This window comes from Lissotriton vulgaris, chromosome 9 (assembly GCF_964263255.1).
Source record: "Lissotriton vulgaris chromosome 9, aLisVul1.2, whole genome shotgun sequence".
In the NCBI taxonomy this organism is placed as follows: Eukaryota; Metazoa; Chordata; class Amphibia; order Caudata; family Salamandridae; genus Lissotriton; species Lissotriton vulgaris.
The window spans coordinates 539,782,456-539,804,859 of NC_141697.1; the positions used below are offsets into that span (position 1 = coordinate 539,782,456).

At 43.6% G+C, this 22,404-nt stretch overlaps 14 non-coding genes across 14 annotated transcripts; all 14 read right to left on the reverse strand.

Annotated features, from left to right (window-relative positions):
• Positions 1-779: 779 nt before the first annotated feature.
• On the reverse strand, positions 780-851 carry TRNAG-UCC (transfer RNA glycine (anticodon UCC)). The gene has a single exon. It is a non-coding gene; the product is annotated as a tRNA-Gly (tRNA).
• A 1,507-nt stretch (positions 852-2,358) lies between these two features.
• TRNAG-CCC (transfer RNA glycine (anticodon CCC)) lies at positions 2,359-2,430 on the reverse strand. The gene has a single exon. It is a non-coding gene; the product is annotated as a tRNA-Gly (tRNA).
• Positions 2,431-3,959: 1,529 nt separating this feature from the next.
• On the reverse strand, positions 3,960-4,031 carry TRNAG-UCC (transfer RNA glycine (anticodon UCC)). The gene has a single exon. It is a non-coding gene; the product is annotated as a tRNA-Gly (tRNA).
• Positions 4,032-5,543: 1,512 nt separating this feature from the next.
• TRNAG-CCC (transfer RNA glycine (anticodon CCC)) lies at positions 5,544-5,615 on the reverse strand. The gene has a single exon. It is a non-coding gene; the product is annotated as a tRNA-Gly (tRNA).
• Positions 5,616-7,148: 1,533 nt separating this feature from the next.
• Positions 7,149-7,220, reverse strand: TRNAG-UCC (transfer RNA glycine (anticodon UCC)). Its single transcript has one exon. It is a non-coding gene; the product is annotated as a tRNA-Gly (tRNA).
• A 1,513-nt stretch (positions 7,221-8,733) lies between these two features.
• Positions 8,734-8,805, reverse strand: TRNAG-CCC (transfer RNA glycine (anticodon CCC)). Its single transcript has one exon. It is a non-coding gene; the product is annotated as a tRNA-Gly (tRNA).
• Positions 8,806-10,341: 1,536 nt separating this feature from the next.
• On the reverse strand, positions 10,342-10,413 carry TRNAG-UCC (transfer RNA glycine (anticodon UCC)). The gene has a single exon. It is a non-coding gene; the product is annotated as a tRNA-Gly (tRNA).
• Positions 10,414-11,926: 1,513 nt separating this feature from the next.
• On the reverse strand, positions 11,927-11,998 carry TRNAG-CCC (transfer RNA glycine (anticodon CCC)). The gene has a single exon. It is a non-coding gene; the product is annotated as a tRNA-Gly (tRNA).
• A 1,536-nt stretch (positions 11,999-13,534) lies between these two features.
• Positions 13,535-13,606, reverse strand: TRNAG-UCC (transfer RNA glycine (anticodon UCC)). The gene has a single exon. It is a non-coding gene; the product is annotated as a tRNA-Gly (tRNA).
• Positions 13,607-15,119: 1,513 nt separating this feature from the next.
• TRNAG-CCC (transfer RNA glycine (anticodon CCC)) lies at positions 15,120-15,191 on the reverse strand. The gene has a single exon. It is a non-coding gene; the product is annotated as a tRNA-Gly (tRNA).
• Positions 15,192-16,720: 1,529 nt separating this feature from the next.
• TRNAG-UCC (transfer RNA glycine (anticodon UCC)) lies at positions 16,721-16,792 on the reverse strand. The gene has a single exon. It is a non-coding gene; the product is annotated as a tRNA-Gly (tRNA).
• Positions 16,793-18,304: 1,512 nt separating this feature from the next.
• Positions 18,305-18,376, reverse strand: TRNAG-CCC (transfer RNA glycine (anticodon CCC)). Its single transcript has one exon. It is a non-coding gene; the product is annotated as a tRNA-Gly (tRNA).
• A 1,536-nt stretch (positions 18,377-19,912) lies between these two features.
• Positions 19,913-19,984, reverse strand: TRNAG-UCC (transfer RNA glycine (anticodon UCC)). Its single transcript has one exon. It is a non-coding gene; the product is annotated as a tRNA-Gly (tRNA).
• A 1,513-nt stretch (positions 19,985-21,497) lies between these two features.
• TRNAG-CCC (transfer RNA glycine (anticodon CCC)) lies at positions 21,498-21,569 on the reverse strand. The gene has a single exon. It is a non-coding gene; the product is annotated as a tRNA-Gly (tRNA).
• Between the last annotated feature and the right edge of the window lie 835 nt (positions 21,570-22,404).

Here is a 22,404-nt window from a genome sequence, read left to right on the forward strand (position 1 = left end):
ACAATCAGTCACAACTGAAAGTCCAGACCCTCTTAGGCACTAGCCATTTCAGGCCTTTAACAAGACAACAGCTCTCCGACGCTCTCTGTCTCTCTCTCTCTCTCTGTGATCCTAGTGCTTGCATGCTCAGTATTTGGCTTTACCTGGGAGCCAGAGATCTACCCGGTGAGGGCTTGCCGGGTATAAGGCTTTAGAGCGTTTGGGAGCATTCGGTACATGAGAGGACGTTGGACTGGAAGCTATGCAAATTTGAAGCATCCAAACTTCCTGCTGCAGTCGGAGGCTCTTTCCATGGACATCTGCCTTTTGGATTCCTCTAAACTTGCCCTCTGATGAAACATTTTGTGAGCTGCAGTTACCTCCGACGGCTACAAGGTGGTGCTACATTCAGGTGAGGGCACAAGTATGCACAAAATGTTGGGGACTTTTGCCAGATTTATTGCTGGATCTTGCATATTTTTTTCAGAGGCTAAATATTGCCTAGGAAATGCTTTTTAACATAGAGATGCTGGAGTTAAAATGTCTGGTCGGGCCTCAGCCCTTTCATTGTCTGCCCACTGTAACATATTTTTTTACCAGTACATGTGAGTGGTGACTCTGCTTTATGAAACTTATCATATATTAGGACAATGAATATAGCAGAAGGGGCGATCGAAATGCTTGCCTACATATTTGTTTATTTTTTATATAATGGCTGATTAACCTCTTAATTATATTACCATTTTGTGAAATGTTGCTTTAAAATATATCCTGCTTGCAGAATATATAAGTATTTGTACTGCGTTGGCCGGGAATCGAACCCGGGTCAACTGCTTGGAAGGCAGCTATGCTCACCACTATACCACCAACGCCCTCTGATCTTTGCGCTCTCGGTTCTAAACATTAGGACCCTGAGTTCAATGACTATCATGCACCAGCTTCAATGGTGCATTTGGTTTAGATACCAACATGAAAAGCAATAGAAAGTTTTTGTAGAGGGTAAGGAACTGGGATTGAAACCAAGGACAAAGCTGTGCAGAAGAGAAGAATGGAAAGCAGCAATACAAATAATAGATATGAACACATAGAGGCAGCATGGGAAGCAAAGCAGGGAAGAGAAATAGAGAACATTCCATGAAATGCCCAGGAGATAGATAAGAGCAGAACAAAAAAGGGAAGAATGAAATTCAAAGCCTCCACATAAAAGTGTTTGAAGGTCCCACCAGTCATTCATGCTTATTATTGTGTGCCTTTACTTTCAAAGTACAGTGTGGAGCCTTTGACGATCCCTCTCTTGTATTTCAGCAGACACAGATAGTTGAGAAGTCTTTTCTCACATAGCTGGCACAAGCTTGCGCTTTTCCTTGCTGGTAGCGTGGAAATGACAGCTTGGTCCTTGGAAGTAAAATCAAGCAAAATTAGCAGAGGATGGTTTCGATCCATCGACCTCTGGGTTATGGGCCCAGCACGCTTCCGCTGCGCCACTCTGCTCCGTTGTGAAAGTGTTCTTTTTATGCAGATAAGGAGCATTAGGCAGAGTAGCATGGGATTGGTCTGGCTCTCACCTCATTTGCATAAGTATATCCCAAGGCATGCTGGGTGCAGAAAAACTTCATCTTCCCCTCTCACAATCAGTCATAACTGAAAGTCAGACACTCTTAGGCACTAGCCGTTTCAGGCCTTTATCAAGACAGTAGCTCTTGAACCATCTCTCTCTCGCTCTGTGATCCTAGCACTAGCATGCTCAGGATTTGGCTTTACCTTGGAGCCAGAGATATACCCGGTGAGGGCTTGCCCGGTGTGAGGCTTTTGAGCGTTTGGGAGCGTTGTGGATGTTGGACAGGAAACTATGCGAATATGAAGCCTCCAACATTCCTGCTTCAGTGAGTGGTTCTTTCCATGGACATCTGACTCTTGGATTCCTCTCAACTTGCCTTCTGATAAAACATTTTGTGAGCAGCAGTTTCCTTCGACAGCTACAAGGTGGCGCTACATTCAGGTGAGAGCACAAGTATGCACAAAATGTTAGGGACTTTTGCCAGATTTATCGGTGGATCTTGCATATTTTTTTCAGAGGCTAGATATTGCCTAGAAATGCTTTTTAACATAGAGATGCTGAAGTTACAATGTCTGGTCGGGCCTCAGCCCTTCCATGCCCACTGTAACAAATTTATTACCAGCACATGTGTGTTGTGACTCTGCTTTATGAAACTTATCATATATTAGGACAATGTATGTAGCAGAAGGTGCGATTGAGATGTTTGCCCACGTATTTGTTTATTTTTTTATATATGCTGATTAATCTGTTCGTGAAATTTCCATTTTGTGACATGTTGCATTACAATATATCCTGCTTGCAGAATATATAAGTATTTTCAGTGCGTTGGCCGGGAATCGAACCCGGGTCAACTGCTTGGGAAGCAGCTATGCTCACCACTATACCACCAACGCCCTCTGATGTGTTAGCTCTCGGTTCTAAATATTACGTTGCAGAAATCAATGACTATCTTGCACCAGCTTCAATGGTGCATTTGGTTTAGATACCAACATGAGAAGCAGTAGAACGTTTTTTGCAGAGGGTAAGGAACTGGGGATTGAAACCAAGGACAAAGTTGTGCAGAAGAGAAGAAATGAAAAGCAACAGTACAAATAGTAGAAATGAGCATATATAGGCAGCATGGGAAGCAAAGCAGGGAAGAGAAAGAGAACATTCCATGAAATGCCCAGGAGATAGATAAGAGCAGAACAAAAAGGGAAGAATGAAATTCAAAGCATGCCCAGAAAGTTGTGTGAAGCTCCCACCAGTCATTTATGGTTATAATTGTGTGTCTTTACTTTCAAAGTACAGGGTTGTACCTTTCACGATCACTCTTGTATTACACAGACACGAATAGTTGAGAAGTCTTTTCTCACATAGCTGGTACAAGCTTGCACTTTTCCTTTCTGGCTATGTGGAAATGACAGCTTGGTCCTTGGAAGGAAAATCAAGCAAAATTAGCAGAGGATGGTTTCGATCCATCGACCTCTGGGTTATGGGCCCAGCACGCTTCCGCTGCGCCACTCTGCTCCTTTGTGAAAGTGTTCTGTTTATGCAGATGAGGAGGCATTCAGAGAAGTGACGTGGGATTGGTCGGGCTCTCACCTCATTTGCCTAAGTATATCGCAAGGCATGCTGGGTGCAGAAAATCTTTATCTTCCCCTCTCACAATCAGTCACAACTGAAAGTCCAGACTCTCTTATTCACTAGCCGTTTCAGGCCTTAAACAAGACAACAGCTCTCCGACGCTCTCTGTCTCTCTCTCTCTCTGTGATCCTAGTGCTTGCATGCTCAGTATTTGGCTTTACCTGGGAGCCAGAGATCTACCCGGTGAGGGCTTGCCGGTATAAGGCTTTAGAGCGTTTGGGAGCGTTCGGTACATGAGAGGACGTTGGACTGGAAGCTATGCAAATTTGAAGCATCCAAACTTCCTGCTGCAGTCGGAGGCTCTTTCCATGGACATCTGCCTTTTGGATTCCTCTAAACTTGCCCTCTGATGAAACATTTTGTGAGCTGCAGTTACCTCCGACGGCTACAAGGTGGTGCTACATTCAGGTGAGGGCACAAGTATGCACAAAATGTTGGGGACTTTTGCCAGATTTATTGCTGGATCTTGCATATTTTTTTCAGAGGCTAAATATTGCCTAGGAAATGCTTTTTAACATAGAGATGCTGGAGTTAAAATGTCTGGTTGGGCCTCAGCCCTTTCATTGTCTGCCCACTGTAACATATTTTTTTACCAGTACATGTGAGTGGTGACTCTGCTTTATGAAACTTATCATATATTAGGACAATGAATATAGCAGAAGGGGCGATCGAAATGCTTGCCTACATATTTGTTTATTTTTTATATAATGGCTGATTAACCTCTTAATTATATTACCATTTTGTGAAATGTTGCTTTAAAATATATCCTGCTTGCAGAATATATAAGTATTTGTACTGCGTTGGCCGGGAATCGAACCCGGGTCAACTGCTTGGAAGGCAGCTATGCTCACCACTATACCACCAACGCCCTCTGATCTTTGCGCTCTCGGTTCTAAACATTAGGACCCTGAGTTCAATGACTATCATGCACCAGCTTCAATGGTGCATTTGGTTTAGATACCAACATGAAAAGCAATAGAAAGTTTTTGTAGAGGGTAAGGAACTGGGATTGAAACCAAGGACAAAGCTGTGCAGAAGAGAAGAATGGAAAGCAGCAATACAAATAATAGATATGAACACATAGAGGCAGCATGGGAAGCAAAGCAGGGAAGAGAAATAGAGAACATTCCATGAAATGCCCAGGAGATAGATAAGAGCAGAACAAAAAAGGGAAGAATGAAATTCAAAGCCTCCACATAAAAGTGTTTGAAGGTCCCACCAGTCATTCATGCTTATTATTGTGTGCCTTTACTTTCAAAGTACAGTGTGGAGCCTTTGACGATCCCTCTCTTGTATTTCAGCAGACACAGATAGTTGAGAAGTCTTTTCTCACATAGCTGGCACAAGCTTGCGCTTTTCCTTGCTGGTAGCGTGGAAATGACAGCTTGGTCCTTGGAAGTAAAATCAAGCAAAATTAGCAGAGGATGGTTTCGATCCATCGACCTCTGGGTTATGGGCCCAGCACGCTTCCGCTGCGCCACTCTGCTCCGTTGTGAAAGTGTTCTTTTTATGCAGATAAGGAGCATTAGGCAGAGTAGCATGGGATTGGTCTGGCTCTCACCTCATTTGCATAAGTATATCCCAAGGCATGCTGGGTGCAGAAAAACTTCATCTTCCCCTCTCACAATCAGTCATAAATGAAAGTCAGACACTCTTAGGCACTAGCCGTTTCAGGCCTTTATCAAGACAGTAGCTCTTGAACCATCTCTCTCTCGCTCTGTGATCCTAGCACTAGCATGCTCAGGATTTGGCTTTACCTTGGAGCCAGAGATATACCCGGTGAGGGCTTGCCCGGTGTGAGGCTTTTGAGCGTTTGGGAGCGTTGTGGACGTTGGACAGGAAACTATGCGAATATGAAGCCTCCAACATTCCTGCTTCAGTGAGTGGTTCTTTCCATGGACATCTGACTCTTGGATTCCTCTCAACTTGCCTTCTGATAAAACATTTTGTGAGCAGCAGTTTCCTTCGACAGCTACAAGGTGGCGCTACATTCAGGTGAGAGCACAAGTATGCACAAAATGTTAGGGACTTTTGCCAGATTTATCGGTGGATCTTGCATATTTTTGCAGAGGCTAGATATTGCCTAGAAATGCTTTTTAACATAGAGATGCTGGAGTTACAATGTCTGGTCGGGCCTCAGCCCTTCCATTGTTTGCCCACTGTAACAAATTTATTACCAGCACATGTGTGTTGTGACTCTGCTTTATGAAACTTATCATATATTAGGACAATGTATGTAGCAGAAGGTGCGATTGAGATGTTTGCCCACGTATTTGTTTATTTTTTTATATATGGCTGATTAATCTGTTCGTGAAATTTCCATTTTGTGACATGTTGCATTACAATATATCCTGCTTGCAGAATATATAAGTATTTTCAGTGCGTTGGCCGGGAATCGAACCCGGGTCAACTGCTTGGGAAGCAGCTATGCTCACCACTATACCACCAACGCCCTCTGATGTGTTAGCTCTCGGTTCTAAATATTACGTTGCAGAAATCAATGACTATCTTGCACCAGCTTCAATGGTGCATTTGGTTTAGATACCAACATGAGAAGCAGTAGAACGTTTTTTGCAGAGGGTAAGGAACTGGGGATTGAAACCAAGGACAAAGTTGTGCAGAAGAGAAGAAATGAAAAGCAACAGTACAAATAGTAGAAATGAGCATATATAGGCAGCATGGGAAGCAAAGCAGGGAAGAGAAAGAGAACATTCCATGAAATGCCCAGGAGATATATAAGAGCAGAACAAAAAGGGAAGAATGAAATTCAAAGCATGCCCAGAAAGTTGTGTGAAGCTCCCACCAGTCAGTCATTTATGGTTATAATTGTGTGTCTTTACTTTCAAAGTACAGGGTTGTACCTTTCACGATCACTCTTGTATTACACAGACACGAAGAGTTGAGAAGTCTTTTCTCACATAGCTGGCACAAGCTTGCACTTTTCCTTTCTGGCTATGTGGAAATGACAGCTTGGTCCTTGGAAGGAAAATCAAGCAAAATTAGCAGAGGATGGTTTCGATCCATCGACCTCTGGGTTATGGGCCCAGCACGCTTCCGCTGCGCCACTCTGCTCCTTTGTGAAAGTGTTCTCTTTATGCAGATGAGGAGGCATTCAGAGAAGTGACATGGGATTGGTCGGGCTCTCACCTCATTTGCCTAAGTATATCGCAAGGCATGCTGGGTGCAGAAAATCTTTATCTTCCCCTCTCACAATCAGTCACAACTGAAAGTCCAGACCCTCTTAGGCACTAGCCGTTTCAGGCCTTTAACAAGACAACAGCTCTCCGACGCTCTCTGTCTCTCTCTCTCTCTGTGATCCTAGTGCTTGCATGCTCAGTATTTGGCTTTTCCTGGGAGCCAGAGATCTACCCGGTGAGGGCTTGCCGGTATAAGGCTTTAGAGCGTTTGGGAGCGTTCGGTACATGAGAGGACGTTGGACTGGAAGCTATGCAAATTTGAAGCATCCAAACTTCCTGCTGCAGTCGGAGGCTCTTTCCATGGACATCTGCCTTTTGGATTCCTCTAAACTTGCCCTCTGATGAAACATTTTGTGAGCTGCAGTTACCTCCGACGGCTACAAGGTTGTGCTACATTCAGGTGAGGGCACAAGTATGCACAAAATGTTGGGGACTTTTGCCAGATTTATTGCTGGATCTTGCATATTTTTTTCAGAGGCTAAATATTGCCTACGAAATGCTTTTTAACATAGAGATGCTGGAGTTAAAATGTCTGGTTGGGCCTCAGCCCTTTCATTGTCTGCCCACTGTAACATATTTTTTTACCAGTACATGTGAGTGGTGACTCTGCTTTATGAAACTTATCATATATTAGGACAATGAATATAGCAGAAGGGGCGATCAAAATGCTTGCCTACATATTTGTTTATTTTTTATATAATGGCTGATTAACCTCTTAATTATATTACCATTTTGTGAAATGTTGCTTTAAAATATATCCTGCTTGCAGAATATATAAGTATTTGTACTGCGTTGGCCGGGAATTGAACCCGGGTCAACTGCTTGGAAGGCAGCTATGCTCACCACTATACCACCAACGCCCTCTGATCTTTGCGCTCTCGGTTCTAAACATTAGGACCCTGAGTTCAATGACTATCATGCACCAGCTTCAATGGTGCATTTGGTTTAGATACCAACATGAAAAGCAATAGAAAGTTTTTGTAGAGGGTAAGGAACTGGGATTGAAACCAAGGACAAAGCTGTGCAGAAGAGAAGAATGGAAAGCAGCAATACAAATAATAGATATGAACACATAGAGGCAGCATGGGAAGCAAAGCAGGGAAGAGAAATAGAGAACATTCCATGAAATGCCCAGGAGATAGATAAGAGCAGAACAAAAAAGGGAAGAATGAAATTCAAAGCCTCCACATAAAAGTGTTTGAAGGTCCCACCAGTCATTCATGCTTATTATTGTGTGCCTTTACTTTCAAAGTACAGTGTGGAGCTTTTGACGATCCCTCTCTTGTATTTCAGCAGACACAGATAGTTGAGAAGTCTTTTCTCACATAGCTGGCACAAGCTTGCGCTTTTCCTTGCTGGTAGCGTGGAAATGACAGCTTGGTCCTTGGAAGTAAAATCAAGCAAAATTAGCAGAGGATGGTTTCGATCCATCGACCTCTGGGTTATGGGCCCAGCACGCTTCCGCTGCGCCACTTTGCTCCGTTGTGAAAGTGTTCTTTTTATGCAGATAAGGAGCATTAGGCAGAGTAGCATGGGATTGGTCTGGCTCTCACCTCATTTGCATAAGTATATCCCAAGGCATGCTGGGTGCAGAAAAACTTCATCTTCCCCTCTCACAATCAGTCATAACTGAAAGTCAGACACTCTTAGGCACTAGCCGTTTCAGGCCTTTATCAAGACAGTAGCTCTTGAACCATCTCTCTCTCGCTCTGTGATCCTAGCACTAGCATGCTCAGGATTTGGCTTTACCTTGGAGCCAGAGATATACCCGGTGAGGGCTTGCCCGGTGTGAGGCTTTTGAGCGTTTGGGAGCGTTGTGGACGTTGGACAGGAAACTATGCGAATATGAAGCCTCCAACATTCCTGCTTCAGTGAGTGGTTCTTTCCATGGACATCTGACTCTTGGATTCCTCTCAACTTGCCTTCTGATAAAACATTTTGTGAGCAGCAGTTTCCTTCGACAGCTACAAGGTGGCGCTACATTCAGGTGAGAGCACAAGTATGCACAAAATGTTAGGGACTTTTGCCAGATTTATCGGTGGATCTTGCATATTTTTTTCAGAGGCTAGATATTGCCTAGAAATGCTTTTTAACATAGAGATGCTGGAGTTACAATGTCTGGTCGGGCCTCAGCCCTTCCATTGTTTGCCCACTGTAACAAATTTATTACCAGCACATGTGTGTTGTGACTCTGCTTTATGAAACTTATCATATATTAGGACAATGTATGTAGCAGAAGGTGCGATTGAGATGTTTGCCCACGTATTTGTTTATTTTTTTATATATGGCTGATTAATCTGTTCGTGAAATTTCCATTTTGTGACATGTTGCATTACAATATATCCTGCTTGCAGAATATATAAGTATTTTCAGTGCGTTGGCCGGGAATCGAACCCGGGTCAACTGCTTGGGAAGCAGCTATGCTCACCACTATACCACCAACGCCCTCTGATGTGTTAGCTCTCGGTTCTAAATATTACGTTGCAGAAATCAATGACTATCTTGCACCAGCTTCAATGGTGCATTTGGTTTAGATACCAACATGAGAAGCAGTAGAACGTTTTTTGCAGAGGGTAAGGAACTGGGGATTGAAACCAAGGACAAAGTTGTGCAGAAGAGAAGAAATGAAAAGCAACAGTACAAATAGTAGAAATGAGCATATATAGGCAGCATGGGAAGCAAAGCAGGGAAGAGAAAGAGAACATTCCATGAAATGCCCAGGAGATAGATAAGAGCAGAACAAAAAGGGAAGAATGAAATTCAAAGCATGCCCAGAAAGTTGTGTGAAGCTCCCACCAGTCAGTCATTTATGGTTATAATTGTGTGTCTTTACTTTCAAAGTACAGGGTTGTACCTTTCACGATCACTCTTGTATTACACAGACACGAATAGTTGAGAAGTCTTTTCTCACATAGCTGGCACAAGCTTGCACTTTTCCTTTCTGGCTATGTGGAAATGACAGCTTGGTCCTTGGAAGGAAAATCAAGCAAAATTAGCAGAGGATGGTTTCGATCCATCGACCTCTGGGTTATGGGCCCAGCACGCTTCCGCTGCGCCACTCTGCTCCTTTGTGAAAGTGTTCTCTTTATGCAGATGAGGAGGCATTCAGAGAAGTGACGTGGGATTGGTCGGGCTCTCACCTCATTTGCCTAAGTATATCGCAAGGCATGCTGGGTGCAGAAAATCTTTATCTTCCCCTCTCACAATCAGTCACAACTGAAAGTCCAGACCCTCTTAGGCACTAGCCATTTCAGGCCTTTAACAAGACAACAGCTCTCCGACGCTCTCTGTCTCTCTCTCTCTCTCTGTGATCCTAGTGCTTGCATGCTCAGTATTTGGCTTTACCTGGGAGCCAGAGATCTACCCGGTGAGGGCTTGCCGGGTATAAGGCTTTAGAGCGTTTGGGAGCATTCGGTACATGAGAGGACGTTGGACTGGAAGCTATGCAAATTTGAAGCATCCAAACTTCCTGCTGCAGTCGGAGGCTCTTTCCATGGACATCTGCCTTTTGGATTCCTCTAAACTTGCCCTCTGATGAAACATTTTGTGAGCTGCAGTTACCTCCGACGGCTACAAGGTGGTGCTACATTCAGGTGAGGGCACAAGTATGCACAAAATGTTGGGGACTTTTGCCAGATTTATTGCTGGATCTTGCATATTTTTTTCAGAGGCTAAATATTGCCTAGGAAATGCTTTTTAACATAGAGATGCTGGAGTTAAAATGTCTGGTCGGGCCTCAGCCCTTTCATTGTCTGCCCACTGTAACATATTTTTTTACCAGTACATGTGAGTGGTGACTCTGCTTTATGAAACTTATCATATATTAGGACAATGAATATAGCAGAAGGGGCGATCGAAATGCTTGCCTACATATTTGTTTATTTTTTATATAATGGCTGATTAACCTCTTAATTATATTACCATTTTGTGAAATGTTGCTTTAAAATATATCCTGCTTGCAGAATATATAAGTATTTGTACTGCGTTGGCCGGGAATCGAACCCGGGTCAACTGCTTGGAAGGCAGCTATGCTCACCACTATACCACCAACGCCCTCTGATCTTTGAGCTCTCGGTTCTAAACATTAGGACCCTGAGTTCAATGACTATCATGCACCAGCTTCAATGGTGCATTTGGTTTAGATACCAACATGAAAAGCAATAGAAAGTTTTTGTAGAGGGTAAGGAACTGGGATTGAAACCAAGGACAAAGCTGTGCAGAAGAGAAGAATGGAAAGCAGCAATACAAATAATAGATATGAACACATAGAGGCAGCATGGGAAGCAAAGCAGGGAAGAGAAATAGAGAACATTCCATGAAATGCCCAGGAGATAGATAAGAGCAGAACAAAAAAGGGAAGAATGAAATTCAAAGCCTCCACATAAAAGTGTTTGAAGGTCCCACCAGTCATTCATGCTTATTATTGTGTGCCTTTACTTTCAAAGTACAGTGTGGAGCTTTTGACGATCCCTCTCTTGTATTTCAGCAGACACAGATAGTTGAGAAGTCTTTTCTCACATAGCTGGCACAAGCTTGCGCTTTTCCTTGCTGGTAGCGTGGAAATGACATCTTGGTCCTTGGAAGTAAAATCAAGCAAAATTAGCAGAGGATGGTTTCGATCCATCGACCTCTGGGTTATGGGCCCAGCACGCTTCCGCTGCGCCACTCTGCTCCGTTGTGAAAGTGTTCTTTTTATGCAGATAAGGAGCATTAGGCAGAGTAGCATGGGATTGGTCTGGCTCTCACCTCATTTGCATAAGTATATCCCAAGGCATGCTGGGTGCAGAAAAACTTCATCTTCCCCTCTCACAATCAGTCATAACTGAAAGTCAGACACTCTTAGGCACTAGCCGTTTCAGGCCTTTATCAAGACAGTAGCTCTTGAACCATCTCTCTCTCGCTCTGTGATCCTAGCACTAGCATGCTCAGGATTTGGCTTTACCTTGGAGCCAGAGATATACCCGGTGAGGGCTTGCCCGGTGTGAGGCTTTTGAGCGTTTGGGAGCGTTGTGGACGTTGGACAGGAAACTATGCGAATATGAAGCCTCCAACATTCCTGCTTCAGTGAGTGGTTCTTTCCATGGACATCTGACTCTTGGATTCCTCTCAACTTGCCTTCTGATAAAACATTTTGTGAGCAGCAGTTTCCTTCGACAGCTACAAGGTGGCGCTACATTCAGGTGAGAGCACAAGTATGCACAAAATGTTAGGGACTTTTGCCAGATTTATCGGTGGATCTTGCATATTTTTTTCAGAGGCTAGATATTGCCTAGAAATGCTTTTTAACATAGAGATGCTGGAGTTACAATGTCTGGTCGGGCCTCAGCCCTTCCATTGTTTGCCCACTGTAACAAATTTATTACCAGCACATGTGTGTTGTGACTCTGCTTTATGAAACTTATCATATATTAGGACAATGTATGTAGCAGAAGGTGCGATTGAGATGTTTGCCCACGTATTTGTTTATTTTTTTATATATGGCTGATTAATCTGTTCGTGAAATTTCCATTTTGTGACATGTTGCATTACAATATATCCTGCTTGCAGAATATATAAGTATTTTCAGTGCGTTGGCCGGGAATCGAACCCGGGTCAACTGCTTGGGAAGCAGCTATGCTCACCACTATACCACCAACGCCCTCTGATGTGTTAGCTCTCGGTTCTAAATATTACGTTGCAGAAATCAATGACTATCTTGCACCAGCTTCAATGGTGCATTTGGTTTAGATACCAACATGAGAAGCAGTAGAACGTTTTTTGCAGAGGGTAAGGAACTGGGGATTGAAACCAAGGACAAAGTTGTGCAGAAGAGAAGAAATGAAAAGCAACAGTACAAATAGTAGAAATGAGCATATATAGGCAGCATGGGAAGCAAAGCAGGGAAGAGAAAGAGAACATTCCATGAAATGCCCAGGAGATAGATAAGAGCAGAACAAAAAGGGAAGAATGAAATTCAAAGCATGCCCAGAAAGTTGTGTGAAGCTCCCACCAGTCAGTCATTTATGGTTATAATTGTGTGTCTTTACTTTCAAAGTACAGGGTTGTACCTTTCACGATCACTCTTGTATTACACAGACACGAATAGTTGAGAAGTCTTTTCTCACATAGCTGGCACAAGCTTGCACTTTTCCTTTCTGGCTATGTGGAAATGACAGCTTGGTCCTTGGAAGGAAAATCAAGCAAAATTAGCAGAGGATGGTTTCGATCCATCGACCTCTGGGTTATGGGCCCAGCACGCTTCCGCTGCGCCACTCTGCTCCTTTGTGAAAGTGTTCTCTTTATGCAGATGAGGAGGCATTCAGAGAAGTGACGTGGGATTGGTCGGGCTCTCACCTCATTTGCCTAAGTATATCGCAAGGCATGCTGGGTGCAGAAAATCTTTATCTTCCCCTCTCACAATCAGTCACAACTGAAAGTCCAGACCCTCTTAGGCACTAGCCATTTCAGGCCTTTAACAAGACAACAGCTCTCCGACGCTCTCTGTCTCTCTCTCTCTCTCTGTGATCCTAGTGCTTGCATGCTCAGTATTTGGCTTTACCTGGGAGCCAGAGATCTACCCGGTGAGGGCTTGCCGGGTATAAGGCTTTAGAGCGTTTGGGAGCATTCGGTACATGAGAGGACGTTGGACTGGAAGCTATGCAAATTTGAAGCATCCAAACTTCCTGCTGCAGTCGGAGGCTCTTTCCATGGACATCTGCCTTTTGGATTCCTCTAAACTTGCCCTCTGATGAAACATTTTGTGAGCTGCAGTTACCTCCGACGGCTACAAGGTGGTGCTACATTCAGGTGAGGGCACAAGTATGCACAAAATGTTGGGGACTTTTGCCAGATTTATTGCTGGATCTTGCATATTTTTTTCAGAGGCTAAATATTGCCTAGGAAATGCTTTTAAACATAGAGATGCTGGAGTTAAAATGTCTGGTCGGGCCTCAGCCCTTTCATTGTCTGCCCACTGTAACATATTTTTTTACCAGTACATGTGAGTGGTGACTCTGCTTTATGAAACTTATCATATATTAGGACAATGAATATAGCAGAAGGGGCGATCGCAATGCTTGCCTACATATTTGTTTATTTTTTATATAATGGCTGATTAACCTCTTAATTATATTACCATTTTGTGAAATGTTGCTTTAAAATATATCCTGCTTGCAGAATATATAAGTATTTGTACTGCGTTGGCCGGGAATCGAACCCGGGTCAACTGCTTGGAAGGCAGCTATGCTCACCACTATACCACCAACGCCCTCTGATCTTTGCGCTCTCGGTTCTAAACATTAGGACCCTGAGTTCAATGACTATCATGCACCAGCTTCAATGGTGCATTTGGTTTAGATACCAACATGAAAAGCAATAGAAAGTTTTTGTAGAGGGTAAGGAACTGGGATTGAAACCAAGGACAAAGCTGTGCAGAAGAGAAGAATGGAAAGCAGCAATACAAATAATAGATATGAACACATAGAGGCAGCATGGGAAGCAAAGCAGGGAAGAGAAATAGAGAACATTCCATGAAATGCCCAGGAGATAGATAAGAGCAGAACAAAAAAGGGAAGAATGAAATTCAAAGCCTCCACATAAAAGTGTTTGAAGGTCCCACCAGTCATTCATGCTTATTATTGTGTGCCTTTACTTTCAAAGTACAGTGTGGAGCTTTTGACGATCCCTCTCTTGTATTTCAGCAGACACAGATAGTTGAGAAGTCTTTTCTCACATAGCTGGCACAAGCTTGCGCTTTTCCTTGCTGGTAGCGTGGAAATGACATCTTGGTCCTTGGAAGTAAAATCAAGCAAAATTAGCAGAGGATGGTTTCGATCCATCGACCTCTGGGTTATGGGCCCAGCACGCTTCCGCTGCGCCACTCTGCTCCGTTGTGAAAGTGTTCTTTTTATGCAGATAAGGAGCATTAGGCAGAGTAGCATGGGATTGGTCTGGCTCTCACCTCATTTGCATAAGTATATCCCAAGGCATGCTGGGTGCAGAAAAACTTCATCTTCCCCTCTCACAATCAGTCATAACTGAAAGTCAGACACTCTTAGGCACTAGCCGTTTCAGGCCTTTATCAAGACAGTAGCTCTTGAACCATCTCTCTCTCGCTCTGTGATCCTAGCACTAGCATGCTCAGGATTTGGCTTTACCTTGGAGCCAGAGATATACCCGGTGAGGGCTTGCCCGGTGTGAGGCTTTTGAGCGTTTGGGAGCGTTGTGGACGTTGGACAGGAAACTATGCGAATATGAAGCCTCCAACATTCCTGCTTCAGTGAGTGGTTCTTTCCATGGACATCTGACTCTTGGATTCCTCTCAACTTGCCTTCTGATAAAACATTTTGTGAGCAGCAGTTTCCTTCGACAGCTACAAGGTGGCGCTACATTCAGGTGAGAGCACAAGTATGCACAAAATGTTAGGGACTTTTGCCAGATTTATCGGTGGATCTTGCATATTTTTTTCAGAGGCTAGATATTGCCTAGAAATGCTTTTTAACATAGAGATGCTGGAGTTACAATGTCTGGTCGGGCCTCAGCCCTTCCATTGTTTGCCCACTGTAACAAATTTATTACCAGCACATGTGTGTTGTGACTCTGCTTTATGAAACTTATCATATATTAGGACAATGTATGTAGCAGAAGGTGCGATTGAGATGTTTGCCCACGTATTTGTTTATTTTTTTATATATGGCTGATTAATCTGTTCGTGAAATTTCCATTTTGTGACATGTTGCATTACAATATATCCTGCTTGCAGAATATATAAGTATTTTCAGTGCGTTGGCCGGGAATCGAACCCGGGTCAACTGCTTGGGAAGCAGCTATGCTCACCACTATACCACCAACGCCCTCTGATGTGTTAGCTCTCGGTTCTAAATATTACGTTGCAGAAATCAATGACTATCTTGCACCAGCTTCAATGGTGCATTTGGTTTAGATACCAACATGAGAAGCAGTAGAACGTTTTTTGCAGAGGGTAAGGAACTGGGGATTGAAACCAAGGACAAAGTTGTGCAGAAGAGAAGAAATGAAAAGCAACAGTACAAATAGTAGAAATGAGCATATATAGGCAGCATGGGAAGCAAAGCAGGGAAGAGAAAGAGAACATTCCATGAAATGCCCAGGAGATAGATAAGAGCAGAACAAAAAGGGAAGAATGAAATTCAAAGCATGCCCAGAAAGTTGTGTGAAGCTCCCACCAGTCATTTATGGTTATAATTGTGTGTCTTTACTTTCAAAGTACAGGGTTGTACCTTTCACGATCACTCTTGTATTACACAGACACGAATAGTTGAGAAGTCTTTTCTCACATAGCTGGTACAAGCTTGCACTTTTCCTTTCTGGCTATGTGGAAATGACAGCTTGGTCCTTGGAAGGAAAATCAAGCAAAATTAGCAGAGGATGGTTTCGATCCATCGACCTCTGGGTTATGGGCCCAGCACGCTTCCGCTGCGCCACTCTGCTCCTTTGTGAAAGTGTTCTGTTTATGCAGATGAGGAGGCATTCAGAGAAGTGACGTGGGATTGGTCGGGCTCTCACCTCATTTGCCTAAGTATATCGCAAGGCATGCTGGGTGCAGAAAATCTTTATCTTCCCCTCTCACAATCAGTCACAACTGAAAGTCCAGACCCTCTTATTCACTAGCCGTTTCAGGCCTTTAACAAGACAACAGCTCTCCGACGCTCTCTGTCTCTCTCTCTCTCTGTGATCCTAGTGCTTGCATGCTCAGTATTTGGCTTTACCTGGGAGCCAGAGATCTACCCGGTGAGGGCTTGCCGGTATAAGGCTTTAGAGCGTTTGGGAGCGTTCGGTACATGAGAGGACGTTGGACTGGAAGCTATGCAAATTTGAAGCATCCAAACTTCCTGCTGCAGTCGGAGGCTCTTTCCATGGACATCTGCCTTTTGGATTCCTCTAAACTTGCCCTCTGATGAAACATTTTGTGAGCTGCAGTTACCTCCGACGGCTACAAGGTGGTGCTACATTCAGGTGAGGGCACAAGTATGCACAAAATGTTGGGGACTTTTGCCAGATTTATTGCTGGATCTTGCATATTTTTTTCAGAGGCTAAATATTGCCTAGGAAATGCTTTTTAACATAGAGATGCTGGAGTTAAAATGTCTGGTTGTGCCTCAGCCCTTTCATTGTCTGCCCACTGTAACATATTTTTTTACCAGTACATGTGAGTGGTGACTCTGCTTTATGAAACTTATCATATATTAGGACAATGAATATAGCAGAAGGGGCGATCGAAATGCTTGCCTACATATTTGTTTATTTTTTATATAATGGCTGATTAACCTCTTAATTATATTACCATTTTGTGAAATGTTGCTTTAAAATATATCCTGCTTGCAGAATATATAAGTATTTGTACTGCGTTGGCCGGGAATCGAACCCGGGTCAACTGCTTGGAAGGCAGCTATGCTCACCACTATACCACCAACGCCCTCTGATCTTTGCGCTCTCGGTTCTAAACATTAGGACCCTGAGTTCAATGACTATCATGCACCAGCTTCAATGGTGCATTTGGTTTAGATACCAACATGAAAAGCAATAGAAAGTTTTTGTAGAGGGTAAGGAACTGGGATTGAAACCAAGGACAAAGCTGTGCAGAAGAGAAGAATGGAAAGCAGCAATACAAATAATAGATATGAACACATAGAGGCAGCATGGGAAGCAAAGCAGGGAAGAGAAATAGAGAACATTCCATGAAATGCCCAGGAGATAGATAAGAGCAGAACAAAAAAGGGAAGAATGAAATTCAAAGCCTCCACATAAAAGTGTTTGAAGGTCCCACCAGTCATTCATGCTTATTATTGTGTGCCTTTACTTTCAAAGTACAGTGTGGAGCCTTTGACGATCCCTCTCTTGTATTTCAGCAGACACAGATAGTTGAGAAGTCTTTTCTCACATAGCTGGCACAAGCTTGCGCTTTTCCTTGCTGGTAGCGTGGAAATGACAGCTTGGTCCTTGGAAGTAAAATCAAGCAAAATTAGCAGAGGATGGTTTCGATCCATCGACCTCTGGGTTATGGGCCCAGCACGCTTCCGCTGCGCCACTCTGCTCCGTTGTGAAAGTGTTCTTTTTATGCAGATAAGGAGCATTAGGCAGAGTAGCATGGGATTGGTCTGGCTCTCACCTCATTTGCATAAGTATATCCCAAGGCATGCTGGGTGCAGAAAAACTTCATCTTCCCCTCTCACAATCAGTCATAACTGAAAGTCAGACACTCTTAGGCACTAGCCGTTTCAGGCCTTTATCAAGACAGTAGCTCTTGAACCATCTCTCTCTCGCTCTGTGATCCTAGCACTAGCATGCTCAGGATTTGGCTTTACCTTGGAGCCAGAGATATACCCGGTGAGGGCTTGCCCGGTGTGAGGCTTTTGAGCGTTTGGGAGCGTTGTGGACGTTGGACAGGAAACTATGCGAATATGAAGCCTCCAACATTCCTGCTTCAGTGAGTGGTTCTTTCCATGGACATCTGACTCTTGGATTCCTCTCAACTTGCCTTCTGATAAAACATTTTGTGAGCAGCAGTTTCCTTCGACAGCTACAAGGTGGTGCTACATTCAGGTGAGAGCACAAGTATGCACAAAATGTTAGGGACTTTTGCCAGATTTATCGGTGGATCTTGCATATTTTTTCAGAGGCTAGATATTGCCTAGAAATGCTTTTTAACATAGAGATGCTGGAGTTACAATGTCTGGTCGGGCCTCAGCCCTTCCATTGTTTGCCCACTGTAACAAATTTATTACCAGCACATGTGTGTTGTGACTCTGCTTTATGAAACTTATCATATATTAGGACAATGTATGTAGCAGAAGGTGCGATTGAGATGTTTGCCCACGTATTTGTTTATTTTTTTATATATGGCTGATTAATCTGTTCGTGAAATTTCCATTTTGTGACATGTTGCATTACAATATATCCTGCTTGCAGAATATATAAGTATTTTCAGTGCGTTGGCCGGGAATCGAACCCGGGTCAACTGCTTGGGAAGCAGCTATGCTCACCACTATACCACCAACGCCCTCTGATGTGTTAGCTCTCGGTTCTAAATATTACGTTGCAGAAATCAATGACTATCTTGCACCAGCTTCAATGGTGCATTTGGTTTAGATACCAACATGAGAAGCAGTAGAACGTTTTTTGCAGAGGGTAAGGAACTGGGGATTGAAACCAAGGACAAAGTTGTGCAGAAGAGAAGAAATGAAAAGCAACAGTACAAATAGTAGAAATGAGCATATATAGGCAGCATGGGAAGCAAAGCAGGGAAGAGAAAGAGAACATTCCATGAAATGCCCAGGAGATAGATAAGAGCAGAACAAAAAGGGAAGAATGAAATTCAAAGCATGCCCAGAAAGTTGTGTGAAGCTCCCACCAGTCAGTCATTTATGGTTATAATTGTGTGTCTTTACTTTCAAAGTACAGGGTTGTACCTTTCACGATCACTCTTGTATTACACAGACACGAATAGTTGAGAAGTCTTTTCTCACATAGCTGGCACAAGCTTGCACTTTTCCTTTCTGGCTATGTGGAAATGACAGCTTGGTCCTTGGAAGGAAAATCAAGCAAAATTAGCAGAGGATGGTTTCGATCCATCGACCTCTGGGTTATGGGCCCAGCACGCTTCCGCTGCGCCACTCTGCTCCTTTGTGAAAGTGTTCTCTTTATGCAGATGAGGAGGCATTCAGAGAAGTGACGTGGGATTGGTCGGGCTCTCACCTCATTTGCCTAAGTATATCGCAAGGCATGCTGGGTGCAGAAAATCTTTATCTTCCCCTCTCACAATCAGTCACAACTGAAAGTCCAGACCCTCTTAGGCACTAGCCATTTCAGGCCTTTAACAAGACAACAGCTCTCCGACACTCTCTGTCTCTCTCTCTCTCTCTGTGATCCTAGTGCTTGCATGCTCAGTATTTGGCTTTACCTGGGAGCCAGAGATCTACCCGGTGAGGGCTTGCCGGGTATAAGGCTTTAGAGTGTTTGGGAGCATTCGGTACATGAGAGGACTTTGGACTGGAAGCTATGCAAATTTGAAGCATCCAAACTTCCTGCTGCAGTCGGAGGCTCTTTCCATGGACATCTGCCTTTTGGATTCCTCTAAACTTGCCCTCTGATGAAACATTTTGTGAGCTGCAGTTACCTCCGACGGCTACAAGGTGGTGCTACATTCAGGTGAGGGCACAAGTATGCACAAAATGTTGGGGACTTTTGCCAGATTTATTGCTGGATCTTGCATATTTTTTTCAGAGGCTAAATATTGCCTAGGAAATGCTTTTTAACATAGAGATGCTGGAGTTAAAATGTCTGGTCGGGCCTCAGCCCTTTCATTGTCTGCCCACTGTAACATATTTTTTTACCAGTACATGTGAGTGGTGACTCTGCTTTATGAAACTTATCATATATTAGGACAATGAATATAGCAGAAGGGGCGATCGAAATGCTTGCCTACATATTTGTTTATTTTTTATATAATGGCTGATTAACCTCTTAATTATATTACCATTTTGTGAAATGTTGCTTTAAAATATATCCTGCTTGCAGAATATATAAGTATTTGTACTGCGTTGGCCGGGAATCGAACCCGGGTCAACTGCTTGGAAGGCAGCTATGCTCACCACTATACCACCAACGCCCTCTGATCTTTGCGCTCTCGGTTCTAAACATTAGGACCCTGAGTTCAATGACTATCATGCACCAGCTTCAATGGTGCATTTGGTTTAGATACCAACATGAAAAGCAATAGAAAGTTTTTGTAGAGGGTAAGGAACTGGGATTGAAACCAAGGACAAAGCTGTGCAGAAGAGAAGAATGGAAAGCAGCAATACAAATAATAGATATGAACACATAGAGGCAGCATGGGAAGCAAAGCAGGGAAGAGAAATAGAGAACATTCCATGAAATGCCCAGGAGATAGATAAGAGCAGAACAAAAAAGGGAAGAATGAAATTCAAAGCCTCCACATAAAAGTGTTTGAAGGTCCCACCAGTCATTCATGCTTATTATTGTGTGCCTTTACTTTCAAAGTACAGTGTGGAGCTTTTGACGATCCCTCTCTTGTATTTCAGCAGACACAGATAGTTGAGAAGTCTTTTCTCACATAGCTGGCACAAGCTTGCGCTTTTCCTTGCTGGTAGCGTGGAAATGACAGCTTGGTCCTTGGAAGTAAAATCAAGCAAAATTAGCAGAGGATGGTTTCGATCCATCGACCTCTGGGTTATGGGCCCAGCACGCTTCCGCTGCGCCACTCTGCTCCGTTGTGAAAGTGTTCTTTTTATGCAGATAAGGAGCATTAGGCAGAGTAGCATGGGATTGGTCTGGCTCTCACCTCATTTGCATAAGTATATCCCAAGGCATGCTGGGTGCAGAAAAACTTCATCTTCCCCTCTCACAATCAGTCATAACTGAAAGTCAGACACTCTTAGGCACTAGCCGTTTCAGGCCTTTATCAAGACAGTAGCTCTTGAACCATCTCTCTCTCGCTCTGTGATCCTAGCACTAGCATGCTCAGGATTTGGCTTTACCTTGGAGCCAGAGATATACCCGGTGAGGGCTTGCCCGGTGTGAGGCTTTTGAGCGTTTGGGAGCGTTGTGGACGTTGGACAGGAAACTATGCGAATATGAAGCCTCCAACATTCCTGCTTCAGTGAGTGGTTCTTTCCATGGACATCTGACTCTTGGATTCCTCTCAACTTGCCTTCTGATAAAACATTTTGTGAGCAGCAGTTTCCTTCGACAGCTACAAGGTGGCGCTACATTCAGGTGAGAGCACAAGTATGCACAAAATGTTAGGGACTTTTGCCAGATTTATCGGTGGATCTTGCATATTTTTTTCAGAGGCTAGATATTGCCTAGAAATGCTTTTTAACATAGAGATGCTGGAGTTACAATGTCTGGTCGGGCCTCAGCCCTTCCATTGTTTGCCCACTGTAACAAATTTATTACCAGCACATGTGTGTTGTGACTCTGCTTTATGAAACTTATCATATATTAGGACAATGTATGTAGCAGAAGGTGCGATTGAGATGTTTGCCCACGTATTTGTTTATTTTTTTATATATGGCTGATTAATCTGTTCGTGAAATTTCCATTTTGTGACATGTTGCATTACAATATATCCTGCTTGCAGAATATATAAGTATTTTCAGTGCGTTGGCCGGGAATCGAACCCGGGTCAACTGCTTGGGAAGCAGCTATGCTCACCACTATACCACCAACGCCCTCTGATGTGTTAGCTCTCGGTTCTAAATATTACGTTGCAGAAATCAATGACTATCTTGCACCAGCTTCAATGGTGCATTTGGTTTAGATACCAACATGAGAAGCAGTAGAACGTTTTTTGCAGAGGGTAATGAACTGGGGATTGAAACCAAGGACAAAGTTGTGCAGAAGAGAAGAAATGAAAAGCAACAGTACAAATAGTAGAAATGAGCATATATAGGCAGCATGGGAAGCAAAGCAGGGAAGAGAAAGAGAACATTCCATGAAATGCCCAGGAGATAGATAAGAGCAGAACAAAAAGGGAAGAATGAAATTCAAAGCATGCCCAGAAAGTTGTGTGAAGCTCCCACCAGTCAGTCATTTATGGTTATAATTGTGTGTCTTTACTTTCAAAGTACAGGGTTGTACCTTTCACGATCACTCTTGTATTACACAGACACGAATAGTTGAGAAGTCTTTTCTCACATAGCTGGCACAAGCTTGCACTTTTCCTTTCTGGCTATGTGGAAATGACAGCTTGGTCCTTGGAAGGAAAATCAAGCAAAATTAGCAGAGGATGGTTTCGATCCATCGACCTCTGGGTTATGGGCCCAGCACGCTTCCGCTGCGCCACTCTGCTCCTTTGTGAAAGTGTTCTCTTTATGCAGATGAGGAGGCATTCAGAGAAGTGACGTGGGATTGGTCGGGCTCTCACCTCATTTGCCTAAGTATATCGCAAGGCATGCTGGGTGCAGAAAATCTTTATCTTCCCCTCTCACAATCAGTCACAACTGAAAGTCCAGACCCTCTTAGGCACTAGCCGTTTCAGGCCTTTAACAAGACAACAGCTCTCCG